Source organism: Balaenoptera physalus (genome assembly GCF_965194825.1).
Source record: "Balaenoptera physalus genome assembly, chromosome: 11".
Lineage (NCBI taxonomy): Eukaryota > Metazoa > Chordata > Mammalia > Artiodactyla > Balaenopteridae > Balaenoptera > Balaenoptera physalus.
In genome coordinates this window covers 11,260,853-11,287,874 of record NC_138896.1, presented here as the reverse complement: position 1 = coordinate 11,287,874, position 27,022 = coordinate 11,260,853, and the positions used below count along the sequence as shown (strand labels likewise).

Sequence of the window (27,022 nt, the reverse complement as noted above, 5' to 3'; positions counted from 1 at the left end):
TCTTCTGGATAAATCAATCACTTTTCTGGTGGTTATTTAGTCAGTTCAAAAATAAACTCCTTACTGTGGAGTTTATGGCCCCCAAGGACCCTCACTTCCTGGTGTTCACACCCTGGTGTAGCCCCCTTCCACACTGCACCAGGGTTGTTCTCTGTGGCCAGTGGAATATGGCAGAAGTCCTGGTGTGTGACTTCTGAGACAAAGCCACTTAAAACACGGCCCCTTCCACCTTGCTGTTTTGGATCGCTCTCTCTGGAGGGCAGCCAGCTGCCACATCATGAAGATACCCAAGCAGCCCAAGAAACTGCGGCTTCCTGTCAACAACCAGCACCAACTTTCCAGACAAGTGAATGAGCCATCTTGCAAGTGGGTCCTCCAGCCAGTCAAGCCCCCAGATAACAGTCACTCTGGCCAACATCTTGACTGCAGTCACATGAGAGACCCCAAGCCCAAACATCCAGCTAAAACCATGCTCCAATTCCTGACTCACAGAAACTGTGAGAGATAGTAAAATTGTATAGTTTTTAAAGCCTTGAAATAATAAAAATGTATTGTTTTTTAAGTCTCTAAATTTTGGAGTTATTTGTTATAATAATAGGCAACTAATACATCATCTGGGCTTTTCCTAATTCTCTTCTTCTTTCCCTGGTGTCTGGTGTTTAAGACCAGGAGCTAGTGTGACCTTGGTGGTGAAGGAGAGGGTCTGGGGTCTGTGTGGTACCCTTGGCATCCTCCAGGTCTCTTTGATGATCCAGGTAGGGAGGCGGTACTGGTTGTATCTGGTCTCTGGTGACAAAGACTCTGTAAGTGATGTTTGTGGTCTGTCCTCCTGGCTCAGGCAGGGTCAGTGGTGCTCCGTGATTTGTTCAACCTGTTTAGTTCCTGCCAGCACTGCAGACCCCTCCCTGGGGTCAGCTTGTCCTTCCTTGTCAATCTCTGGCCTGGAAATCCTGCCCTGTAGCGCTAGGGACTACTGGCCACCTTGCTGTGGCGACAACAACCTTCCCGGCAGATTGTCAGGCAGAGCTCCTTTGGCTACCTTTCTTGTTCTGGATCCTTCCAGGACCCATGAGCACAGAGGGAGGCTCAGGAGTGCTACCTCAGGCTTTCCCCCTAACAGCACCGCACCATCTTTGTCACTTTCGTTCAGCACGCTCATGTTGCCACAGGCTCATTCCATGGGACAGTCCCTTGCGGAGTTCCAAAGACAGAGCAGGGAGCTAGACCCTGTGGTTCAGGCTTCCCCACAGGCTCTGGCTGGCTGGCGGGTCCAGACACATGTCCCTGATCATTTGCTCTGGGACCTCTGCCGTCCTCTTCCTGCACTCCACAAGGGGGTCGGACAGGGCTTCCACTTCTGTCTGGAGCTCCTTTTCTGCCGCATCCGCCTCCTTCCCTGGGTCAATAAACCTCCCAGCCTGGCAGTCATAGGCAGAAATAGCTTCTCCATCCTGTGGAAGAAACCTGGTGCGCCTGCCAGACTGTGCTCTGGGTTTGGGAGCTGCAACACAGGGAGGAACTAGGCTACTGAAGATGAAAATGCATGGATTTAATATGCTCAAATTATTATCCTCGATATCCATTAATTTTGATTGAATGATAAAATATCTTTCCCCCACTCAATAAACAAACTCCACACACACATAACACACACACATACACACACGTGTGCACCCACATGCACACATGGAACCAGGTCAAGCTGGAGCCATATCAACACATTTTCCTTAACATGTTTGTCCACACTTGTTTTAGTTTCTGTTCATTTGAGAGCATCTAGATTGTGCAAGAATTCTCCAGTCATTTCCATTAAGAAGCTTACAGATACAGTCAATATTATATTGTGGGAACTGTAAGAAAGTCTATGCTGAGTGATGGGAAGGAGGAAGTGGCCATTTTTATCTGGGTGGATGGAGAAGGAATTCATTAGGATATGATACTTGAATTGAATGTGGAAAGATAAGGCAGGGTTTGCCTGGAAGCAACAGTCTAAAGGACAATGAAGGAGAGAGCAGTGCTGTGGAAGGCAAATTTTAAAAAGAATATAAAGAAAGGGGGAATTTCATTTCTTAAAAAATAGTTCTGTGGAGGGGGGGAGGGCGTGGATAGTTAACAGAGCCAAATATTTCAGGAAGAGAAAGTAAAATGTGCCCTGAAAAAAATTCCACGGCTTTATGATATAAAGCTTATCACTGATACCTTTGTCTGAGCAAGGCAGAGTCCATGGAGTGTTGGGGATGGCTCAGGACAGCGCGATGCCGTGGCCAAAGATGCGGAGATGAAGTATAGACTGATTTTCTTACCACAGAGGTGACGGGTGGTTATGTTGGCCTACGGGTTGTGTCTGCTGAGCAGGACTCATGGAAAGGCAGGGGAGGAAGGACACTGAAGGACGTGAGAGGCAGCTGGAGCCGTAGATCTTAGTTAGATCCTAGATCAGGCAGCAACGTGAGTGAAGCTATGAAGAGAACATTATGGCCTCAGTGAAAACCTCTATTTTAAGGCCCATATGTAGAAGCCTGTCCATGGTCAGATGCACTTAAATCAAACCTGAGGGACACTTAAAGTTCACTCACACCTGTTAAGGTTCATTAGAACCAATCTGAGCAAAACGGAAAAGTCCATTTCCCAAATGGGGTGTGGTTCTCTGATTTTTCTCTGCCTTTTTCAGTAGTCAAAAACACAATCTCCTTAATCCAAGGCATGAATAACTTCATATTTCTATTACTGCAAGCCTTTGGAAGATGTCACTGGGAGGGTGACATAGGAATGTCATAAACTAGTGTCATCATAAACTAGTGTCATCTGGATGCTCAGGATGAACCGAAACTTAGGGCCTAGTTTCCTCTGGTTTCGCCCATACCTGTGCGAGGATGTGGTCCCATCAGTAGCACCTGGGATTTTGCGGGTGCACTACAACTGCCTGTGTGATGCCCCCAAGACCTCCAGCCTCCCCGACTACCCCTGCGTGGCCCTCACAGCCTCTCCTACGGACCTGTGAACAGTTCTTCCAGAGTCCTTGCCCAGGGGAATGTCTCCCGGAATCCTCACCGCCGTAAACCCGTGTGACGCCAAGGGGACATAGTGTCCCTTTCTGCCCTCCAACAGCCTGGGCTCTGAAGCAGAGTCCCTCAGGGAGACGTCCCCCTGCCCCCAGCCCCTCCTTCTTCAGACGTTCACATGAGTCTGATGTCAGACCCCATCTGCTCCAGTGCTTCCTCTCTCTTCCCACAGATACCCATGTACAAAACCTCCTACTCGTGGCTTTCCCTTCCCTCAAGAGAATCTAACACTCAGATAGACTCCACAGTCTCCTGGCCCATGGGGACATCCCACAGGATGCCTAGGATCGCATTCCAGACTTATCTGGAAACCACTGCTAAATTCATAGAGAAAGTACTTTGGATATGCCTATAGGGCCTTTTAAGTTGGCCATTCCCTGCTCCAGCAGCAAATCCCCTTTATGGGAAATTCTAGCGGGTGCAGATATTTTTCCAGTACACCTTTTCATGTCTCAGGATTTTAATTTGATTATCCTCAAATGTCTGGTTGTTCTTGACAGAATCAATCAGAAGGAGGAGCTGGGGGCAGGGAAGGGCAAAGGCAGGTGAATAAAGAGTAGGGGGGAGGAGAGAAGATTTTGTGACCTGGTTGTATTTGTCTGCTGAAGCTGTCATAACAAAATATCACAGACTTGGGGACTTAAGCAACAGAAATTTATTTCCTCACATCTCTGGAGGCCAGAAGTCTGGGATCAAGGTTGTTTTCTCCTGAGGCCTGTCTCCTTGGCTTGTAGATGCCCATCTTCTCCCTGTAGCCTCACATGGTCTTCCCTCTGTGCATGTCTGTATCCTAATCTCTTACTATAAGGACACCAGTCACATAGGATTAAGGCCCACCCAAGTGACCTTATTTTACCTTACTTCTTTAAAGGCTGTGTTTCCAAATATAGTTACATTCTGAGGTACTGGGCATAGGACTTGAACATACGAATTTGAAGGGGACACAATTTAGCCCATAACACTGGCATTGGGGAAGTCAACAGAAGGTGGGGGCAGTGAAGCAGGGCCTTTGGGTGAGACCCCGAGGTCTACTGGGCTGAGGGGTCCTCGCTGGCAGAGCTTGGTGAAGTGTCTGCCATCCTCCACCGTTGCGAGCGCCAGGTCATCATGGGCAGAACGAAAGGTGTAAACTGCATGTTCCAAGGTGGGGTTTGGAAAACCCTCTGTGGAATCATGAGCTTTTATTAGTTAAAGGCGTCCCAAAGATCTCTCCACTTTGATCAAACAGATGACTCTGTCTGTGACCACAGTGAGCCCTGAGGGCCAGGAACTGGCTGGTGGACATCCACAACCTCGAGACTCAAGATCAGAAGGACAAAGTGTTTGGACAGAAAGAAAGATGCAGAACAAAAGCACCTTTCATTGCAACTGTGTGACATGAAGATTTTGAAAGGTTTGGAGTCAGTGAGGAAGTGTAAATGAAAATTTGAAAATTGTACCTGGGCCATATTCTCATTTAAGGACTGAAAATACCAACTATAACCTATCAATTTGTTGTGCTTTTTTTTTTTTTTTAAATGTGTGGTTTTATTTATTTATTTGTTTATTTATTTATTTATTTATTTATGGCTGTGTTGGGTCTTCGTTTCTGTGCGAGGGCTTTCTCTAGTTGCGGCAAGCGGGGGCCACTCTTCATCGCGGTGCGCGGGCCTCTCACTATCGCGGCCTCTCTTGTTGCGGAGCACAGGCTCCAGACGCGCAGGCTCAGTAATTGTGGCTCACGGACCCAGTTGCTCCGCGGCATGTGGGATCTTCCCAGACCAGGGCTCGAACCCGTGTCCCCTGCATTGGCAGGCAGATTCTCAACCACTGCGCCACCAGGGAAGCCCCTGTTGTGCTTCTTTACTGTTTTATTTTACTAAAAAAATTGTATAAGGTTTTAATAGATTCACTTGAGATCTCGGTGCCCAAACTCTAAATTCTATTCTCCTCGTGAAGACTTTAGTTCCAAAATGGCACATGCTCATGTGTAACTATGGCTAGGAAAGGGCTCTGTGGCACATTTTGAGATCTAAGCCCAAGGTACTGTTTTAGGAGAGAGGGAGTCACAGGACTGAGATATATGTTCTCTTTCCTGGTTTATGGCTCAGCCTTTAAGATACACATATTTCATTTTAATTTCAGGATCAATGTAGAAATGTCTTTCAAGCACATTTAGTACTTTGAAGGGATATACTACATTATTACTATTAGCAGTAGTGAAACATTCGTAATAAATGCACTTATCATGGCCCTGGTGTACCAATCCAGTATTCACTCATCACTCATTCATTCAATAAATTTTTATTAAGTACCTTTTATATGCTGAGTCCTGCGTCCTCAGCTATGAACACAAGAGACAGGCCCCTCCCCTCAGGGATTTATAGAGTGTTAAGTGTCAGGATGACATAATAGGGAGGAGCTGAGGGGAGACGACGGGGAGAGCAGTGTGAGAAGTGATGGAGAGGTGAGCAGAGCCTGAATGGTGCAGGGGAAGTCCCCAGAGAAACATGGGAGTGAGAGCTCTCAATTCTCATTCTAAAAAGGTCATCTGGACTGCCGTGCGCACAGGTCAGTGCTGAGCAGAGGACCGAGCGAGGAGGCTGCCGCGGCCCAGGTGAGAGGTGATGACGTCAGGAATAGAGTGGTGGAGGTGGTGGGTTTGAGGAGGGGAGAGCCAAGAGAGGAAACTGGGTGTGAGACGAGAACATCGCCCAAGGCAGGAAGGACTGCTTGACATCAGTTCAGGCTATGAGGGACCTCCTCACAGCCAGGGCTCTTATGTTCTGAAAAGGGCTCTAGAGGGAAAATAGGTACATCTTCCCACGAGGGCACCAGGAAGAGGGCTAAAAGCCAGCCCTGTGCGGACTGAGGCCCGCCCTGCATGGGACAGGATCCAGAATAGAAAACCTGAAGTTGTCCCCGGCATTGGTTCCAGTCTGTGGTGTTTCATGTGCACCTGGCCGAACTTCCTCCTCTTCCCAATGAGTTGTCCCATATGGCAGCCACTAGCCACTGGGGGCCATTTATATTTAAATTTATGAAATTAAATTTAAAATTGGTTCTTCAGTCACATGAGACACGTTTCACATCCTTGATTGCCACGTGTGGCTAATGGCTCCCTCACTGGTGAGCATAGCTGTAGAACATTTCTGCGTCACAGAAAATTCTGTTGGACCCTCTTGCTATGGAACGATCTCACTCTTCTGGATCAAATTCCTCTGGGAATGTTTCTAGGCATTATCTGCTAATACAAGTTCCATCTTGCTAGATCTCTGTTGCTGACTCTTTCGTTTTGGGTGCTGTTAGGGTCTGAATGTTTGCGTCCTTCCCAGATTCATATGTTGAAATCCTAACCCCTAAGGTGATGGTATTAAGAGGTAGGGGCTTTAGGAACTGATTATGTCATGAGGGTGGAACCCTATTGAATGGAATTAGTGCCCTTATAAAAGAGATCCCAGAGAGCAGCCTTACCCCTTCCACCATGTAAGGAGACAGCAAAAAGTTGGCTGTCTATGAACCAGGAAGTAGGCTCTCCCCAGGCACCACATCTGCCAGCAGATGTGGACTTCCCACCATCCAGAACTGTGAGAAATAAATTTCTGTTGTTTCTAAGCTACCCAACCTATGGTATTTTGTTATAGCAGCCTGAATGGACCCAGGGTGTCCTGCCTGCTCTCTCAGACCCACCTGCGACCTTCCCTGGTGCTTGGCTTGCCCTCACCTGGGGTCATCCTCATGGGATGTGGACCCTGGTCCTCTCTACCCCATGTCTCACAGCCACACACCAACCCTATTCACTCCCAGGCCTAGTCCCAGCCCTTGGACCACCTGAGGCTCAGCCATGGGCCCCTTTTGCTAAGTTCAGCAGGCTGTATATTCCAGAAGAGGCTGTGATCCAGGAAGCAGAGAGCCTGGACTGAGAGTAGGAATCACATGCTCCGTGCTCGGTCTCCAGAGAGACTGGCTGCGTTTCTTAAGGGTGAGCCTTGATACGTTCTTTGGAGGCATCAGCTCATCAGAGAAAACGGACGAGGAACAAGTGTCATTCCCTGGGCAGTAAAGGAGTTAGAGGGCCTCAGAAGAGCAACAATAAATTACAGAAAAGGTGCAAGAATTTCGTGCTTTCCCTGTACTTCAGAGAGCAGGTTTCATATATATTTCAACACCCGGCGTGCTCAAGAACAGAGCAGACATGCACGTGCCTGCAAAACCAAAACACAGCTGGTAGGTCTAATTTTAGGTCCCTAAGCGTTGGCAGTGTCCCTCTATGCAGTGAGCGCTGTCTGATCTCCCGGCGTCTGTGCCAAGAGCTGGACTCCGCTGAGCTCCGTGACAGTCCTGTGTGCAAGTGGAGAGGTGGGCGGCACCCTTCTGGGCCTGGGCTCCCCAGGAAGGGACGAGAGGCTGTGCCTGCTCACGTGTGACCCGTTAGGACCTGGGGTTGGGGAGGGCCTTCTCACAGGTTCACTCCTGGGCCTCAACTTGTTTGGGGAACCTCTGAATAAAAGCAGTTTGAAAGGGAGTCTTAGAAAGAAAAAATATTCTCATACAGGGTCATCTGGTGGGCTGAGTCGGGGGCATACAGGAGTCAAATATTTGCCTGGAATAATAGTTCCGTGGAATATTATTCTCCATCTTGCCAGGAATGATCACAGAAATGGGGGCTGGCTGACAGAAGCTTCTAGAACCATGCTGCTTGGGTTTGAATCTGGTTCTGTCATTTAGTAGTTACATGACTTAGGGTGAGTCACTTAACCTCTTTGTGTTTCAGTTTCCTCATCTGTAAAATGATGCTAATAATAGCATCTGCCTCGTAATACAACCCTCAAAGAGTGCTGTGAAGGGTAAATGAGGGGATGCATGTCAAGTTAGAATGGTGCCTGGCATATAGCAAACATTTAGTAGTTGTTAGCTGTTATAATTAGCTGAGGTTTTGGTTTGGGGCAGTCAGCATTGATAGTATAACAAGACAGCAAAAGGTAAAGTGTGTCTGCCTGGTCTCAAAGCCCAGTTCTACCACTGACCAGCTCTGTGAACTTGAGCAAGTTAGTTAAGCTCTTTGTGTCTCAGAATTTTCATGGGTAAAATGAAGTCAATAATATGGGTATATTAATAGCATCTTCTCCAGATGATCGTTGTGAGGATTAAAGGAGCTATTATATGGGAAACACTCAGAAGAATACCTGGTGTTACAGAGTAAGAACATGAGAAGAGCTAGCTGCTATTATTATTACTGTTATTGCTATCACTATTATTATTGTTGTAGGGCTTCTCAACTTTCAAAGGCAAGGAATGCAGTAAAGTTCACTGAAGGCTGAAATGAGACTAGGCCTCACTTACTCTTGCTCTGAAGGATCAGAGTGAGATCTTACAGGCACCATTTCAGTTAATCAGCAAATACTTGTAGAACATGTACGTGTCCAGAACTGGTCATTGTTGTAAACATCCAATAGCATTTGTGCGGGGCGAGTTCCTGGGTGATGAGGGCTTAGACATTGCTGCCAGCACAGAGGTCACTCTGGTCCTGTCTGGTTTGTTCAGGCAAAACATTCCCAAGGCTGCCAGTATCATGGCGTCTCTAAAACATTGCCAGTCTCAAAACCAAGAGGAACCAAAGAAGGAAGACCTTGTCTCAGACCCTTATACATCCTTAGTGTGATTCCAAGTGTAGTCAGGGCCCAGACCAAGGAGACAGAATCAAGTCTAGACCTTGGGGTTTTTCCCAGGCCTCTCTCCACCACCCCCATGCCTTTTCCTGTCACACGCTTCACCCTTGCTGGCCTGCTGTATTGCAGAAAGGACAGAAGGAAGGCAGGAGACAGAGGGGGCTAATGGTGCTGGTGGCCCTTACCTTCCTGGTCACCAATAACTAAGGGTCACTGGATGCCCTCGTCTCCATCTACCCTCAGGAAGCATCAGTGGCCAGTAAAGCAGTGATGAGACCAGGGAGGTTATGAAGGGCTCTTCCTCCTTCAGAAGGTACCTCACTTTTCCACCCTCGAGCCTGGCTAAGGCTGAGAAGGCGGTTTGTAAGTCAGGACACCCACTCTGTGAAGAAGTGAAAGCTAAAGTCAAGGACATGTGTGTGGACTCTCTGCAGGGTCCTCGTCTGCTTCTGGCTGCCCCGTCCCACAGACACACCTTCCTTCTTCTCCTTTCTCTGGGGACAGCGCTCCCCGTGGGGAGGACCTCCAACCTGGCTCCATCACCTGGACAGTTGCTCAAGGGAGAGGGGGACAGAAAGGGAGGCTCGCCGGGTAAACAGTGGGAACGGATAGGGATGCTGGCGCTTCAAATGGAGATAGGACCCTGGAGAATGCTATCTCTACCTGTCCTTTTGTCACCCTGGTGAGAGAATTCAGCCTCCCTCCCCAGCGAAGCCAGCCCCACTTTCTAGGACCGGCAATGTCTTCACGGTTCCCAGAGCTGGTCAGACTGAACAGCCAGAAGGTGGTCGCCAAGCTTACAGACCGGTTAGATTCCCAAGGCCATCCTCTGCAGGAGTTAGGGAAAAACAGGGCATGGCTTTAGGATGTCCCTTTCTAACTCAGAGTGGGAAAGGAAGGCCATTTCTCAGACTCAGAAATGACCCAGAAATAGCATCCCTCTCACTCTTTTTCTCCTTTGGTTGCTTTCAATTTAAGTCAATTAGAAAACGAGATCGCAAAACCTACAGCTGAACATGCCTGGGGTTCTTATTTATCTATTTATTTATTTATTTGTCTTTTTTTTTTTTTTCCCCTTCTCCCCCCCCCCCCCCGCACCTTGTTCTTGAAACTTGTCTGGTTCAACATTTCACCGGCTTGGTTAAGTATCTTGTAAGGAAATCATTTATAATAAAGCTGGTATGCTTGGGTTTATCATTTCTAAGTGTGGGTCAGGGTTTAGTTCGCTATGTTAAACTCTCCATGCTGCATGTGATTTGTCAAGCTTTGTCAGGAACAAAAAGTTCCGGGATGTGCAAAGCAGGACTGCTTGGTTTCCATGGAGATACTGCTAGTTAGGCTATGGAAATCCTGAAAAGGCCAGAGGATGAGTGACAATACAAGGATTTAGCGGCTGATCTGAAGAGCCAGACTGAATTAATGAGATTTTTCACAGAGCGTTATTAACAAGGCTAGCACCGGATGGCTCTTAGGCCCTCGTTTTCTCAGCTGCAGTCTTGGAAAACAGACATGGAAAGATTTAATTGCTGTTTTTTAAACCCTTTAAGATTATTTTAACCTATAACATTTTAAGGTGGTAATAAAAAAGAGGGTTCTTCTTTTTTCCCCCCTCATCACTCAGTTACTATTATTACTATGTTTTTGGTGGCAGTTGCCCTTTATCTTCACGGAGATGGGAAATTCAATAGTACTTATTATATTGAGCAGTTAATTCCCACATACTGTGAACACATTACTGTTCAAAGTAGGTTATCTGGAGTTCCATTTAGAGCCGAGGGAGAGATACCATGTCACTAGCTTTATACCTCCTAGGGCTATATTAATTATTTATTATAGACTGCTGATGTAAACTGTTAACTCTGGCAGGTCATAGTTTGTACACGTATCTATCCAGTGCTCTAGCTTTTTGGAGTTTAGGTGTGGATGTCTGAAAATGAGCAATTTGTGTGGTTTTCCAGTTAATTCCACATGCTGCTACTGGGGCAGTTAACACCAAAAGGAAAGCAGCTTAGAAAGGAAGCTTCTCTGCCACCATCAGGTAGCAATTTCCTCCAAAGTTTGGGAGCTGTGCTGTCAAAAGGCCTTCTCTTTTTTTCTCTGCAAAGATGATGCCAGAACTCCCAATTCCAGCTGCTTTTTTTTCTTTTTTTTTTTTTTCCTCCCTCAGCCATCAGGAACCGGGCTCTGATGGTAGAAATTTTGGGTGTGATTAGCCTGGCTGCCTTCTCATTTCCAACGTGGTCCCTGCACAAACCATCCTTAAAATGTCAGTATCTTCCCCTCCTGAAATCAGCCAGCGTGGGGCGGGGACGGCAGCAGGCCAGGCGCTGCTCTTCCTTGCTGGTTTGCAGAAGGGCACATGCCCAGATGTTTCTGGGAGATGTAAAACCGTAATGTTACTGCTGAGCAATCCACAACAAAAGCACATGCAGCCGCATTCCCTGGATTCCTGTACAGTAGACTAATCCACTTAATCTCACTGTTAGCTTCCCTGGGCGGGAATTTCACAGTCTCTTTTGATTTAGTGGTTTGTAAAATCTCTGATTAAGTGCCTGTACCCTCCCGTTATTATCTGTCTATTTCCTACATGATTTGGAGAGGAAGAAACCAGGGAAGTTGAAATAAGGGTCAACATGCCCTCATCCTTCCCTGTCTGTTTTTCTTTATTATTGTTATTTTTAAAATTTAAGGTTTTTTTTTTTTTTCTTGACTCTACTGCCACGTGACAGCATTTCATTTTTAAGTTTTCACATGTGCCCCTTTACCTTGCCAATCTATGCAGGGTCCACCCAGCTAAGCTGATGTTAAATTGATCTCTGTCGAGGATTTGTATGTTACCAGTTCCACCTGGTGTCTAAGAACCCACTGCTCTGTGTGTCTTTAGAAGGGCAGTGGTAGGAGCAAGGGTGACGGGGTCAGACGGACTTGGCCTTGACACCTGGTTCTGTCAGTTGCTAGCTGTGCGGTTGTAGGCAAGTCACTTAACCTCCCTGGTCTTGATTTCCTCTTCTGAAAGTGAAGATTAAATGCCATAACATGTATAAAGTACCTAGGTGCCGACACATAGAACTCAATAAATTATGACAATAGTAGCTGTCATTCATACTAGGGTACATAGTTTTGCACAGCAATAGTTTGTTTTGGGACATTCTGTTAAGCCCTTAGATGTGTGTTTCTCTGGTACCTCCGCTTAGATTAAACTTCTCGAAGTTAAGAGCCCAAGTTTTCCATTCATTTCGTAATTGCTAATTGCATTTAGTTTGAACTATTGTCCGCCTGCTTCTCTGCCTCTTAAAAATGCTGATCAAAATATTTGGGGAAATTTGCCTTGGATAGTATAAATTATAGAAATAATAGATATTCAGTTGAAAATCTTCCAGTTATATTAAGGTTCTTGCTTAAATTTTAAATTGAGTAGCAAACTAGTTGAATTTGTGTCCATCCATAAGGAGAAATTCAAATTGAAAAAAAAAAAATCAGGGGTTTTTGATGTTGTCTTTGTTGTTTTAGTTTTATTTTTTCCCCATGGAATTCTCTTCAAGACCCTTCAGACTAATGAAAATATTTCTTCTGCCCCTGGGGGAGAGCTGCCTCCTCCTTTCTCCATCCCTTACAGGGAAGGGGAATTTGGAGATTTTTTTTCATAGACACTTCTGAGTATGAGCAGTCCTATTGTCATGATAGCCACACTCAAACTCACTCCACTTCTACAGATAAAGCCCCAAACTCTCATCAGGGCTGGTTGGTACAGAAGCTAAAATCTTCCATCTAATACCTGGGAATGGGAAACATAGCAGTTCTTTATTTTTTTAAATCAAATTACATGGGCCTTCAAGCTCCCCACCATCGATTAGAGGGAAGTCCAGGACCAGCTAATACCGGCCTGCTGGGCTCTGCTTCCATCGCTCAGTCACTGCCTGATCTTGGCAAGTTACTAACCATTCGGTGCCTCAGTCTTCTCATTAGTAAAATGGGGCTATTAGTACCTCTCTTGTTTATGGAAAGTTGTTGTGGAAGATTGAAAGAAACCATATGTATAAGTTCTTAGAGCAATACCTGTTTCATATCAGGTGTTCAGAAGGTGTCAGTTTGATCATAACTTTGATGATTATTGTTATGAATTGAGAAACTTATGTGATGCCAGCAAAATAGGACAGTGGTATGATCCTTAGTCTATAACAATGACCATCCCTTATCAGTTCCCTCCTTGTGATCCTTGATGCGTTATCCAGTGCTGGTCCTCTACCACCTGTTGGGCACCTGCGTGTGCTCTGGGCAGACTACAGAGTAGTCACCTAAGCCAAGCTCAGTACTGGTGGACCCTCACCTGGAGCTGTGCACCAAGAATCCAGTTCTCTGAGATCCACAGGCCGGCCCACCAGAGGACTAGCTGCCTTCCCATAGCAGAATGGGGACAGTGTCTTTTCTACCTGTCCAACTACTCAGTTTCAGAGTCTCTTTCTCTGTCTCTCTGTCCCTGTCTCTCTATCAATGGGCCCATGGCCTCCTGGTCAATCCACTTCTATAGCTTTAGGACCACAGTCTTTAAACAAAAGTCTGTTAATACTCTCCTGGAGCAAAAGATGTTCCACCGGTAGAATGGAAAACTTCCTCACCTCACTACTCTCTGAAAGGTGTGTTGTGGTATATGAGGGTGGGATTGGGGCAATGGATAAGTACCTTTTCCTCCTTTGTGATTGTGTTGAGCCTATAGCAGAAATCAAGACACAGCTAATTTCTCATTCAGACTTCACACTGGCTTGAAGGCAAGTTTTGGACAGTGTGGGTTTGGCACTTTCGCTCCTTTAGAGTCTGAGCCAGCAGTGGAGATGACCTGAAGGAGGGGTACCTTTTGTCTGAGTTGAGGTACTGAGCACTTTGGACAGATGCCTGAGGTGGACACTTAAGGAGTTGGTGGGTCAGAACTGAATATCCAGACCAAAGCTGGTCTATTAAATCCAGAGCAGCTGAAACAAGATAGGAAGTCAGTGGATTCATGGGTGTTGGGGAACAAGTGTATGAGGGGATTCTAAGAGGAAGGAAAGAAGGAAGGAAGGAAGGCATATTTAGAGGTATTTCCAGTTGTTGGCAGTGGCTTTTTTTTTTTTTTTTTTAATTTGCCATATATGTCACTTGTTTCCATCCTATTCTAGGATTATTGTCCTCTAGTGGCCAGTATGTTCCTTCTTTTTAATCCATTATCCCTGGCCTGCTTGTCCCAGTGTCTCAGGTCAATTAGAGTAGCTAGACTGCTCACTGTGGGCCCCTCAAAGAATATCACAAGACCCCACTTCTTCATTCAGTACCCCTGCCCCAGCATTAGATGTAGAAGAAAAGAAAAACTAGCATCTACTGATCATTTCCTATACTTACAGGCCACATCTAAGTGTGTCTTCTAATTTAGAATTGGGCTATAATCCCAGCTCTTCCATTACAAGCTGTATGACCTTAGGCAAATCATTTAACCTCTGAAGGATTCCCCTCACTTGTAAAAAGAGGCTCTAAAAACTGATTCTTTTGAAGCTATCAAGCTCTGGTCCTAATCTTTATTCTCTCCTCACAACCTAATTTTCTGACTCTATAATTTCAGTTCTTCCATTTTTTGGTTCCCTGTTAGACAGGGAGATAATTGGAAAACCAATCTTCAGATGAACTAATCAGTGCTAATAAATGTTAATGATTTAAGGAGTTTTACCTCTCAAAGGGATTTAAATTTTAAAAGGTAAATTTCATTTCTTAGTTCAAAAAATAGAGTATCTAGTGTCTGTCAGATTCTGTTATTCCTGTGGATTGAATGTTTCAACCTAGAATTTCCCAAAGTATGCACCATAAAAAAAATTCCGTAGTCAAATAAAATTTTAAAACACAACGTACTAATTTCTGCTTTTGCTCAAGGTGGAGTAAAGGGGCCTGGGTTTACCCTCTTCCTGAAGTAACAATGACAAAACATACAAAATATACAGAACAACAACTTTCAAGACTGCTCATCAAGCAATAAAGGACAGTGATCCCTAAGAGACAGAAAACTAATTTATGCCCTAGTTTACTCTCTCAAGAGACCTTCCAGGCTGCAGTGCAGGGAGGGGCAACCAGGTAGAGTTGAGGAGATGGACCTGATGCTTTGAGAAGTCATGATGGCCTGAGTTCATAGAACAGCATACTAGAGAGGAGAGAGCTGCACAGAGAGAAAACTCTGGAGATCTGCAAAGGTGCCCCATAAGTATACAGCAGAGTATAGATCAACACATGCATGTGAGGAAACTACCCAAGTGTGGGGGGAAGACATCCAAAAGAATAAGAGAACAATAGCTGGCACTCACACAAAGCTGGGAATAGTGACCCCATCAACCAGACTGGAAAAACTCATAATTCATGAGACATATGGGTAGAATACTCAGGAATATTGTGCATCTGCAATAAGGAATAATTAATCTTAGATAGAGCATGGTTATGGACCTGCCTAATGAATCGTAAAAATCACATATGAAAGGATCAAATTATTTCTAAATAACTGCATCCCAGAAAAAAGATAAAGATTATTTACATAAAGACAAAAATATTCAGTCCCCAACAAGGTAGAATTCACAATGTCTAGCATCCAAACAAAGGTTACCAGGCATTCAAAGAACAGTAAACATGACCCATAGTGAAGAGAATAATCAATTGAAACCAATCCAGAATGGATGCAAATGTTAGAATTAGTAGACAAGAACATTAAAACAGTTGTTAGAACTGTATTCTATATGTTCAAATGGTGAAGTAGAGACATGGAAGAGAATTTTAAAAGACCCAATTCAAACTTCTGGAGATGAAAACTACAATGTCTGAGATGAAATAATACATTAGATGGGATTAGCAGCAGATTAGACATGGCTGAAGAAAAGATTAGTGAACCTAAAGACATAGCAGCAAAAAATATCCAAAATGAAGCTCAAAAAAAAAAAAAACCAAATAAATGATAAAAGCATCAGTGAGCGGTGAAACAATTTCACATAGCCTAACATATGTGTAATTATAAAGATATTTAAAGAATATTCTTTCTGAGAATTTTTCAAAATGATTTTTCAAAACAGGATAAAACAACTCCCTCCCCAGAACAAAACCTCGCTATACTAGAATATCAGAATATCACTATATTAGAATAATAGAAACTGCTGAAAATCAAAGACAAAGAGAAAATCTTAAAAGCAGCCAGAAGAAAACACACATTACATTTATGAGAACAATAATAACACTGACAATAAGAATTGAGAAGCCAGAAAAATGACATCATGAAACCGTCAAACAAGTCAGTAACTCCCCCCAGAATTTTATACCCAAGGACAATAACCTTCAAAATGAAGGGATAATAAAAATGTTTCCAGATAAACAAAAACTCAGAAAATTCATAGTTGGCAGCACTATGCAAATAAAATGCTGAATAGAGATTTTCAGATAGAAGGAAACTAATTCTAGAAGGAACTACAATAAAGCAGATAAGGGATGAAGAGCACTGGGAAGGATAAATGTGTGGGTAAATCTACATCAGTGTTTCATTACAAAAATAATAATGTCTTGTGGTGTTTAAAACATATGTGCAATTAGAAAACATGAAAACAATAGCACAAAAGGCTAGAGGGGAGTAAATGTAGTGAGTATTTTAAATCCAGGAAGTTGTAAAAATACTAAGTTGAAATTGACTCTAATATATTAAGCTTGCATATTGTAATCTGTAGGGCAACCACCAAAGTAATAATATAAAAAGTTATAACTAAAATCTGATAAACAGAAAATGGACTAAATACTCAATAAACACTAAAAAAGAGCTAGAAAGCAGAGAAAAAGGGAACAAAGAACCGATGGGACAAACAGTAAACAGTTTCAGGTAGCTATAAACCTACATTTATCAATAATTATGTTAACTGTAAATAGACAAAATATTCCACTTAAAACACAACATTGTCAGACTGTATTTAAGAATAAAAACAACTATGTGCTTCTTACAAAGACAGAACTTAGATGTAAGAAAACGGAAAATTTGAAAGTATATACCATTCAACCACCAACTGAGTGAAAGCTGATAAAGCTCTACTATTAGCAGAAAAAAAGGGAGACTTGTTAAGGCAAGAAATACTACTAGAGATAAAGATGAAATTTTTGTTGATGAAGCAGACAAATTCAATTGATGAAAACAGAGTCAATTCAACGTGAAGATATAACAATCCTAAATTTGCATGCACTTATCACATAACTTTAAAATATATAAATCAAAAGTTGACAGAACCAAAAGGAGAATTAAGCAAATTTTAAAATATAGAGGAAGACTTTACTACTTCTCTTCCAGTAATTGATAAAACAACTAGATCTATAAAATATTTGAATAATACTTTTAACAAACTTGATCTAATTGACATGTATTGAAAATTGCACCTTCACACTGCAGAATATAGAGGCTTTTTAAGTGATCAAGAAATATTTTACCAAAACTAAATAAACACTGGGCCATGAAGCAAGTTTCGACAAATTTCAAAGGATGGAAATCAGACAAAGTATATTCTCATAGCACAGTAGAAGTAAGCTAGGAAACAGTAACAAAATCATATCTAGGGTATTTTTGAATATTTGAAAACCAAGCAGTGAACTTCTACATAATCAGAGTCAAAAAAGAAATCATATTGGAAATTAGAAAGTATTTTTAATAAAACAAAGATGGAAAATACTATACCTCAAATCTATGGTATATGGCTAAAATAGTGGCAAGATGGAAATGCATAGCTTTAAATAAATATGTGGGAAAAGAAAAGAATCTGAGATTAAGTATTTAAGCCTCCATTTCAAAAAGCTAGAAAAAATTAAAAGAAAATTGAAGAAATGTAACAAAGTTAAAAGCAGAAATCAATGAAATAGAAAACAGACAAAAAGTAGAGAAAACCAATAAAACCAAAGTTGTTTTTCTCAAAAGATTGATAAAGTTGACAAGCCCTAACAAACCTGATCAAGAAAAAAAAAACAAAAACAAAACCACAAATTCTCAATATGAAGAAAAATGGGAAGTTGCTAAAGTTTAACAGATTTTTAAAATAAATTGTGAAGAAATTTATGCCAATAAATTTGAAAGTATAGAAGTAGAAAAATTCCTTGAAAAATACAATTTACAGAATGGACACTGGAAAAAATAGAAAAACAATCCTATGTCTATTAGAGGAATAAAGTTCAAAATGAAACGACTTCCCTCAAAGATAATTCCAGGTCCAGGTGGCTTCAACATAAATTCATACTTTTAAGAAAGAAATAACACTGATTCTTCCAGAGTATAGATGTAGAGGACATATTTTCTATCTCATTTCATGAGACTATCATAATCTTGATATTAAAACTTGACAAGGATACTAGAAAAAAAATTACGAGGTAATCCCTCTCATAAACATAGGCACAAGAATCTTAAACAAAATAGGAACAAATTGAACACTTGAGAGATAATACATCATGACTAAATTGGCTTTATTCAAAATTACAAGGTTGGCTTAATGTTCCAAAATCAGTTAGTGAAATTCACCACGTTAATAGAGTAAGACAAAAGATTATATTATCTTTTCCATAGATGCATTAAAATCATTTGATAAAATTCAGCACTCATTTATGATTTGAAAAAAAACTCTCAGTAAATTTGGAACTTAAAAAAACGTCTTTATGCTGATACAGGATATACACAAAATACCCATGGTGAATATCATACTTAATGGTAGAGTAATTGAAATCTTACCCTCTGATTTTAGGAATAAGACAAGAATTTCTACTCAACATTTTACTGGAGAGCCTGCTACAATAAGGACTGAAAAAGCATTAGAGTTACCAGGATTGGAAAAGAATCTTCAAAAATTTATTATTGTATACAGGAAACATACATATATAAAAGTAAAAAAGAATATACTGATAAACTATGATATTTAATGAGAGTTTACCAAGGCCATTGGATATTAGGTCAGGATACAAAAATCATTTATATTCTTGATTTAGTAACATAATTAGAAAACAAAATTATGAAATGATATCCTTTACCTAGAAATAGTTTTTCAAGACCACTACCCAGAAAACTACAAAACTTTACCAATGGAAATTAAAGAAGATCTTTAAAAAATGGAGGGATATACCATGATCATTGACGAAAAGACTTAGTGCTGGCAAAGGTGCCATTTTCTATATATAGTCAATGTAATCCCAATCAAAATCCCAGTAGGTTTTTTTTTTTCTAATGTATGTAGGTATTTACAATCTAGTTATAAGAGTTATATAGACATGGAAATGGCAAAAAATGGCTAAGATGATCTTGAAGAAATATAGTTAAAATAAAGTACCAGGTATTAGGAAGTATTATAAAACCACAGTAATTAAAACAGTGTGATATCATTGGTGGCCATTGGAACAGAATAACGAGTCCAGAGGTAGACTTATACATTTAAGTCATCTGATTTACAACAAAGCTGACACTGCAATGCAGAGCAGAAAAGATATTCTTTTTTTTTGATAAATGGCACTGGATCAATATGGATAAAAAAGGAATGAATTTTAACCCATATATTTCACAATATACAAATCACTTTTATATAGACTGTAGACTTACATGTTAAAGGTAAAATAATAAATATTCTAGGAGATAAAATAAGAGAATATTTTCATTATTTTGGGCTAGGCAGAGATTTCATAAACAGGACAGGAAGTGCACAAAGGAAAGAGTTGTTAAATTAGTCTTCATAAAGTCTGAAATTTTGTTCATCAAGACACTTTTAAGATAATGAAAAAAGCAAGCTATGGTCTGGAAGAAGATATTTACAATACATAAATCAGACAAAGGGCTTATATCCAGAATATATAAAGAACTCAAAATTTGACTTTTTTGAAAAAAGAGAGAGTAACCTAATAGTAAATGGGTGAAAGACTTGAGCAAGTACTTTACAAAAGTGATATCCAAATGGTTGATTCATATATATGAGAAATTGCTCAAAATCATTAGTTATCTGAGAAATAAAAATAAAAACCACAGTGGGATACCACTACATACCAACCAGAAAGGCTACAACTTTAAAAATGAAATAAAACGACCAGAAATAAGTATTTGGGAGAACATGGAGAAATGGGTACTTCGTATATAACTAATGGGAGTTTAAATTGATCCAAACTCTTTGGAAAACTAGCGTTATTGGCTAAAGATGAACATACATCAACCCTGTAATTCAGCAATTTCATTTATAGGTACATACCCAACAGAAATCTGTGCACCAAATTGTATGTACAAAAATGCTCATGGCAACACTATTTGTAATAATCCCAAACTTAAGACAAACTAAATGCCTATCAAAAGTAGAATGGACATATTTATATGGCAGACTACTACAACAAAATATTCATATTATACAGCAATGGCAAACTCTTCCATGCAATACCATGGATGAATCTTACAGACATAATACTGAGCAAAAGAAACGAGACACAAAAAAGTGCTTATATATGATACCATATATATAAAGTCCAAAATAAGAAAAACTGATCTATTATGATTCAAGTCAGAATGGTCACCTTAGGAGGGAGGTGATTAATAACCAGGAGTTATTAGAAGGTTTTGAGATGCTACTAATGCTCTATATTTTTATCTAGGTAGTGAGTCCATGGATGTGTTTACTTTGTAAAAATTCGTTCAATTAAAAAACAGTTCCAAAAGCTAATTCAGGTATTTTGCTTATGGATCTAATTTTCATGCTTGGCGGAATGGCTAAAAAGGTTGATATGACCCAACTATTTATTACATGTTCTTCTGCATGTAAGATGAAGCTCATCTGAGACAGTGGCTGAGAACTTTAAACCCTATTGCTGTTTGCAGCTCTGTTTAAACTGCCCTGTTCCATCTCCCTTGGCTGCACACTAGGCAAGTTTTTGCATTAATTTTGGCCCCTAGCATCCTTTTGCCTAGCCTCATTGCTTGAGGCTGTCAACCCACACTAATAAAGTACAGCATGAAGACCAGGTTAAAAATGCTACTTCTTTCTTGTACAAATCTGCAGGGAGAAAGAGCTACCTCCTTCATCACAGATCTTCCTGGTTGAAGGTGAAACAGAAGTCACCAGGAGAATTTGCAGCTTTCATGGGAACCTGTTCCAAGTTATAATATTAAAACTAATCTTTGTTGTGTGTGCCTAGGTTCTATTCTAAGTGCTTGAAATGTAGTAACTTATTTGATTACATAACAACTGCATGAGGTAGAGTTATGAATATTTGTGTCTCTCCAAAATTCATATTTTGAAACCCTAACCCCTAATGGAATAGTATGAGGAGGTGATGCTTTGGAAGTAATTAAGTCCTAAGGGTGGAGCCCTCATGATGGGATTAGTGCCCTTAAGAGAGCTTGCTTCTTCTCTCTCTCTGCTCTCCACCATGTGAAGACACAGCTAGAAGTCTGCAAACCAGGAAGGGGCCCTCCCCAGAACCCGACTATGTTGGCACCCTGATCTCAGAATTCCAGCGTCCAGAACTATGAGAAATAACTGTCTGTTGTTTAAGCCACCTACTCTATGGTATTTTAACAGCCAGAACTGATACGACAGGTAGGAAATATTATCTGTCCTATGTTACTGGTGAGGAAACAGAAGCAGAGAGCAGTTGGGTAATCTGTCAGAGAACACAGCTGGCAAGCAGGGAAGCCAGGTACTAAGGTTCTTTCTAGAGCCCTTGCTCTTTACACACACACACACAATACAAGACACAATCAACTTGCTGCTACACAGTCTTTGTGTCTTCAGTTTCAGAAGGACACCCATAGTGAGAAGATTTCTCAACAGAGCCTCAGCTCTCTGTGAGGGGCTGGCTGTTCAACAGAAGGCTGCCCCTGGGATTCAGGCCCGGGGACGATGAGGGGCCATGAGTATTGTCCCTTCTTTATCTCATGGTGACAGTGGCTGGTGAGCAGGGTGGGAGATTTTGTTGGTTTGTGTAAAAAATTAAAAGCATCACAGAGAAATGTAAACCTAGGTAAATCAAGGTTCTGAGCAACAATGACAAACACTTTTTTAATAAAATAAAGACAGCTTTTATTATCACCCAGTATTCCTCCTTCTCCCACCCTGTGCCTTCCTCCAGAGCCGCCATTTTCTGAGCTCTCAGCAGTAAACTTAATAAAGATTGATATCAGCGACAAATTCTGTCAACTTCCATGCTGCAAAACTTAGCCACTGTGCAAAATGGACCAAGGAAAATAAATAACCTGAGGAATGATGGAGTGTGTAAATATTGATGTGGACACTGGGCACAGGGAGTTTGGATGAAGCAAAATAAGAGCTAGTGAAGGCAAGTTTCCATACCCTGACTGAATGCAGAAAGGTCTCCTCACGTTGATTTTAATTCTCTGGCATTATTTTCAGAGTGGGAGTGTGTGTTGTAGGCTAAATTATAAGTTCTTGGATTCCAAAAAAAATTCTAGAAAAGGCATTTTTAAATAGTTTTTAAAAATTACTATTACGAAAATAGTACTGTATACAGAAAAATTTAAAAATACATACATAGGAAAAATAGAATAATAAAGACTAGCCATAATTTCATCACCCAAAATACTAGCTGTGAGCATCTTCCAGACTGTTTTCCATGCTTATGTATACATTTCTAAGATGCAAGTTTTTCAAAGTTTGGTATTTCTGAAATCAGATTGAATCTATGGGTACATATACCATGGCAGCATTTCCTTTTGTCCTGAAAGGCTGTTACTAAGTTACAGTTGCTTCCTACAAATGGTGACATCTTAAATCCAAAGATATATGTGGATATCATATATTTGTAGAAAATATTATATCATACATACTATTTTTTCTTTTTTTCTTTTTTTTTATTGAGGTATAATTGACATAACATTATATTAGTGTCAGGTGTACAATGTATTGATTCAACACTGGTATACATTGCAAAATGATCCCCACAATAAGTCCAGTTAACATCCATCACCACACATAATTACAAAATATTTTTTCCTTGTGATGAGAAATTTCAAGACCCACTCTCCTAGCTACTTTCAAATATGCAATACAGTATTATTAACTATAGTCACCGTGCTGTATTACATATCCATGACATTCATTTTATAACTGGAAATTTGTACTTTTGACCTTTTCACCCATGTCATGCACTCTACCCCCCTCTTTTTTCTTTTTTACTGTATTAAAGTATACATAACATAAAATCGATCATTTTAATCATTTTTAAGATTACAATTAAATGTCATTAAGAATATTCACAATATGTAACTATCACCACTACCTTTCTTCTGAACTTTTTCATCATCCCCAACAGAAACTCTCTACTCATTAATCAATAACTCCCCATTCCCCCTCCTCCCAGCCCTGGATAACCACTATTCTACCTTCTGTCTCTATGAATTTGCTTACTCATCATATGAGTGGAAGCTTACAATATTTGTCCTTTTGTGTCTGACATTTCATCTAGCGTAATATTTTTGAGGTTCATGCATGTTGTAGCATGTATCAGAATTCCATTTATTTTTTATGGCTGAATAATATACCACATTGAGTTTGTCTGGTGATGGACACTTGGGTTGTTTCCACCTTTGGTCTATTGTGAACAATGCTGCTATGAACATTGGTATATAGTATCAATTTGAATCCTGTTTTCAATTCTTTGAATTGAATACCTAGGTGTGGAATTGCTGGACCACATGATAATTCTGTTCAAGTTTTTAAGGAACTGCCAAACTGTTTTCTACAGTGGCTGCATCACTGTATATTCCCACTAGTGATGCATAAGGGTTTTAGTTTTTCCACATCCTCACCAATATTGTTATTTCATGTCATATATATATAATTTATAGTAGCCATCCTAATGGGTATAAAGTGACTGTACATACTATTTTGAAATCTGCTTTTTCCTATTAATAATATATCTAGAACGTGTTTCCATGTCAGTTAATATTCTTTTACAATCCATATCAGTTGCCATTTTAATGGCTGTAGTTTTTCAGTTCTATGTAATCACATTTATACTTTTTTAAGCAATCCACCATTGTTGAATATTTAGGTTGTTCTCAGTTTTTTCCTACTATAAATGATGATGAAATGAATACTTCATGGCTAATTTTTTGCACACATTCTTAATTATTTCATTGGTATAAATTCCTAGATATGCTGTTGTTGAATCGAAGATATGAATGTGTAAGGCTCTTGAGTCACAATTCTAAATTGCCTCCACTTAGTTTTAAAAGGAAAAAACCAACAGCGTTTTCAGTGAAGAACCACCCACACCACCACTGCCAACCCCAAAGATTTAACTGGAAAATATTTACACTTACGAGGAAAAGAGGAAGTGGATATGAGGATCTGGTCAATGAAATAGAAGTTGTATCAGTCAGCTCTTTTGCCAGATGGCTTGACAATTCTGGAAGGATGAAATTCTTTACAATATTCATCTTGGGTCTGAGAATAAACTTTTTTCAAAGAAGTATGATTACTTTCTTTCTGATCCGATTTTCAGATTTCTCATCTACCATTCTTGCCTGGGGTGTAGTAGGAAAAAAAAATAGAGTAAAAGTAGACACTCCACCAAAGTGTTCCTCTAGCAGTTACTTTTACTTAAACTTGAAATTCTGAGCATCTGTATGAAATTTCTATAGAAGAGGAATAAAAAGAAGTTTTTGATTGGTATGTCTAAATTAATACACATAACCTGCTAAATCTACACCATAGAAATTCTCTGGAGGATTTTCTTACCTCTGAAAAATTGGATGATTTTACCAAAAGCATTACATTTCATCCCTCATTGCTTGTTAGGGTAGATGCTGCAACAATGACCAGGGCAGTTAGGTGAGCAGTCATCCTATAATTAGAATTACCTGCTCCAGCTAAGTCACCTGTCCTAGTCTGTATGAGCTGCTATAACAGTACCATAGACTTCTACAGTTCTAGAAGCTGGGATGTCTAAGATTAAGGCACTGGTGGATTTGGTGTCTGGTGAGAACCTGCTTCTGTGTTCATGGATGGCTGTCTTATCAGTGTAACCTCACATGGTGGAAAGGACAGGGGAGGTCTCTGCAGTCTCTTTTACAAGGGCACTAATCCCATTTATGAAGGTTCCACCCTCCTGACCTAATCACCTCCCAAAGGCCCCACCTCCAAAGACCATCATGCCGGGAATTAGGTTTCAGCATATGAATTCTGGGGAAACACATTCAGTATAGCATCGCCACATTAAAAACCATAGCCTAACATCGTGGTCCTTACAGCAGTGATTCTCAGACCTTGGTGTGCATCAGAATCACCAAGGGATGTTAAAACACAGATTGCTAGGCTCCACCTCCAGAATTTCCAATTCAGTAGGTCTGGATGGGGCCTGAGAATCTGCATTTCTAATCACTTCCAAGGTACTGCTGGTTAAGAACCTGACTGTGAAAAACCCTGCCTTCAGTGATGTTGCCTCTCACTCACCTCCCTCCGGATAGCTTTGGATGATCATTTAGGTGAGTGATTAAGAGCAAGGAAGCTAAATGCTAAACAAAACAACTATATAGATTGTGATAATCATGACAAAGAGCTACAACTGTTTTATTCATGGGGCATTTTTTCCCTAAGAGAATTATTGGAGTCTTTGTACTTAGAATTGGCATCAACAGACAACAGACTTCTCGCACGGAAATAGAGGTGTCAATCTGGATCATATAGTAACTCTGATAATTAAAATTTTCACTGTGCTTACTTCAGTGGCTCTAGTGACTAATGTATTTACAATGTGCATAAATTACACAGATGGAAGGCTTAAAATCTTTCCAAAGATGTATCTTTTAGGTTCCCAGGTAAAATATTTAGTCCTTGAGGCCAGGATCTTATTTCCTGTCACTCCAGGGCACTTGGCTTCTAGTCAGTGTTCAATGCATGTTGTTGATCAACTCAAGGTCAACCAGTCTACAAGAACCACCAGAGTATGAGACAAGAACATATTTAGGAAGGATGGGAGGTGTGGTAGACTGTGCCATGCCCTTGTGTGGTCCCTTCCACATTGACTCTGGACTTGGCTATGTGAGTTGCTTTGGCCAATGGAACAGCAACTAATATGATGAAGCGGAGACTTGATCAGCACTGGTACACTGGGGCTTGTCCTCATGAAATGCTTCCTCTTCCACACCATCTGCCGGGCTGTAAAGAAGCTTGGGCAGAATCACTGAATGATAAGTGACCCCATGGAGAAAGACCTCAGAGGACAGGGGACATCTAGGATGTCCCAGCCCCACTCCCAGGTGAACACAGCCTCGTGAGGAACCTCAGCTACTGCACTTGGTGCTGAAGAACCACTCACCGATCCCGATCGACTGCAGACTTACAAGGCATGATGGGAAGTGGTTGGTACCAAGTAATAGGTAGTTGAAGCAGGAGGACTGCGAAAGCGAAGTATTTTAAAATCTAATAAATAATTCAATAATCATGTATGTGATTTCCCTTGGATCAGTTCGGCTTTTGTGATACTTGTAGAGTTGTCCTTTGTTGAAATCTGAGAAAAAATCTGGATGTCATGACAATTTCATTCATTTGTTTATCCACTCAACTGTCTTTTGCTGACCTTCTATTACAAACTAGGCTCCATGTGAAGAGAAGAGACAGGGAGGGAGGGAGAGACAAGGAAGCCAATAATCCCAGTGCAGGGTGGTAAGAGCCATGCAGGATGGTACAGGGGAGCGTCGGGGAGGATGGAGAGGAAGAATGAAGCTGAGGCGACTTCCCAAGACAGGTGCTCCCAGAAGGAGAGCTGGTGCTGGCTCATAACTTCTATGGGACCCTGACTTGGGGTGATTGAATTCCAGGTATCTTTATGAAACTCAGGATAAAAAATCAAAATAAAACAACAACAACTGGAGAGGTGGTTAAGATGGAGAGACGAGCTTTTGTTATTCATGTAAAGGTTTCAAATATAGCTCTTCTCGAGATATGAGCAATCCTTCCTGGCTTCCTTAAAGCACAACCTGGATGCGTGGCTAAGAAACAGTTTCCTTCCGTCACTGAGACAGAATGTCGTGTGTGATAACACAATGCACCCCACCCCCATGTGCCGAAAGTCAGAGCTCAGACTCACACAGCCTGGCCCCTGCCCGTGACACTAATAACTTGGGAATTTCTAGGAGAAGAGCCTGGCATGTGCAGGAGCCACCCGAGAGGAACTGTCCCAGAAGAGAGGTGCTAGCTAGGTGAAGACATATGACTCTGAGCACCACTTCCTAATTCTAATGGAGGGAGAGTCTGGCATGGAGCCAGGAAACAGAAAAGGCATGAAAGGAAGAACTAATCTGGAGCTGGCAAA

At 41.2% G+C, this 27,022-nt stretch overlaps 1 long non-coding RNA gene across 1 annotated transcript in view; it reads left to right on the top strand.

Annotated features, from left to right (window-relative positions):
* The window catches only part of LOC309638863, a 116,135-nt gene that overhangs the window by 20,376 nt on the left and 68,737 nt on the right, over positions 1 to 27,022 (top strand). Inside the window, exon 1 of the long non-coding RNA XR_014251365.1 lies at positions 1 to 27,022. This exon is cut by the window's left edge and continues 20,376 nt beyond it. This is a non-coding gene — a long non-coding RNA (uncharacterized lncRNA).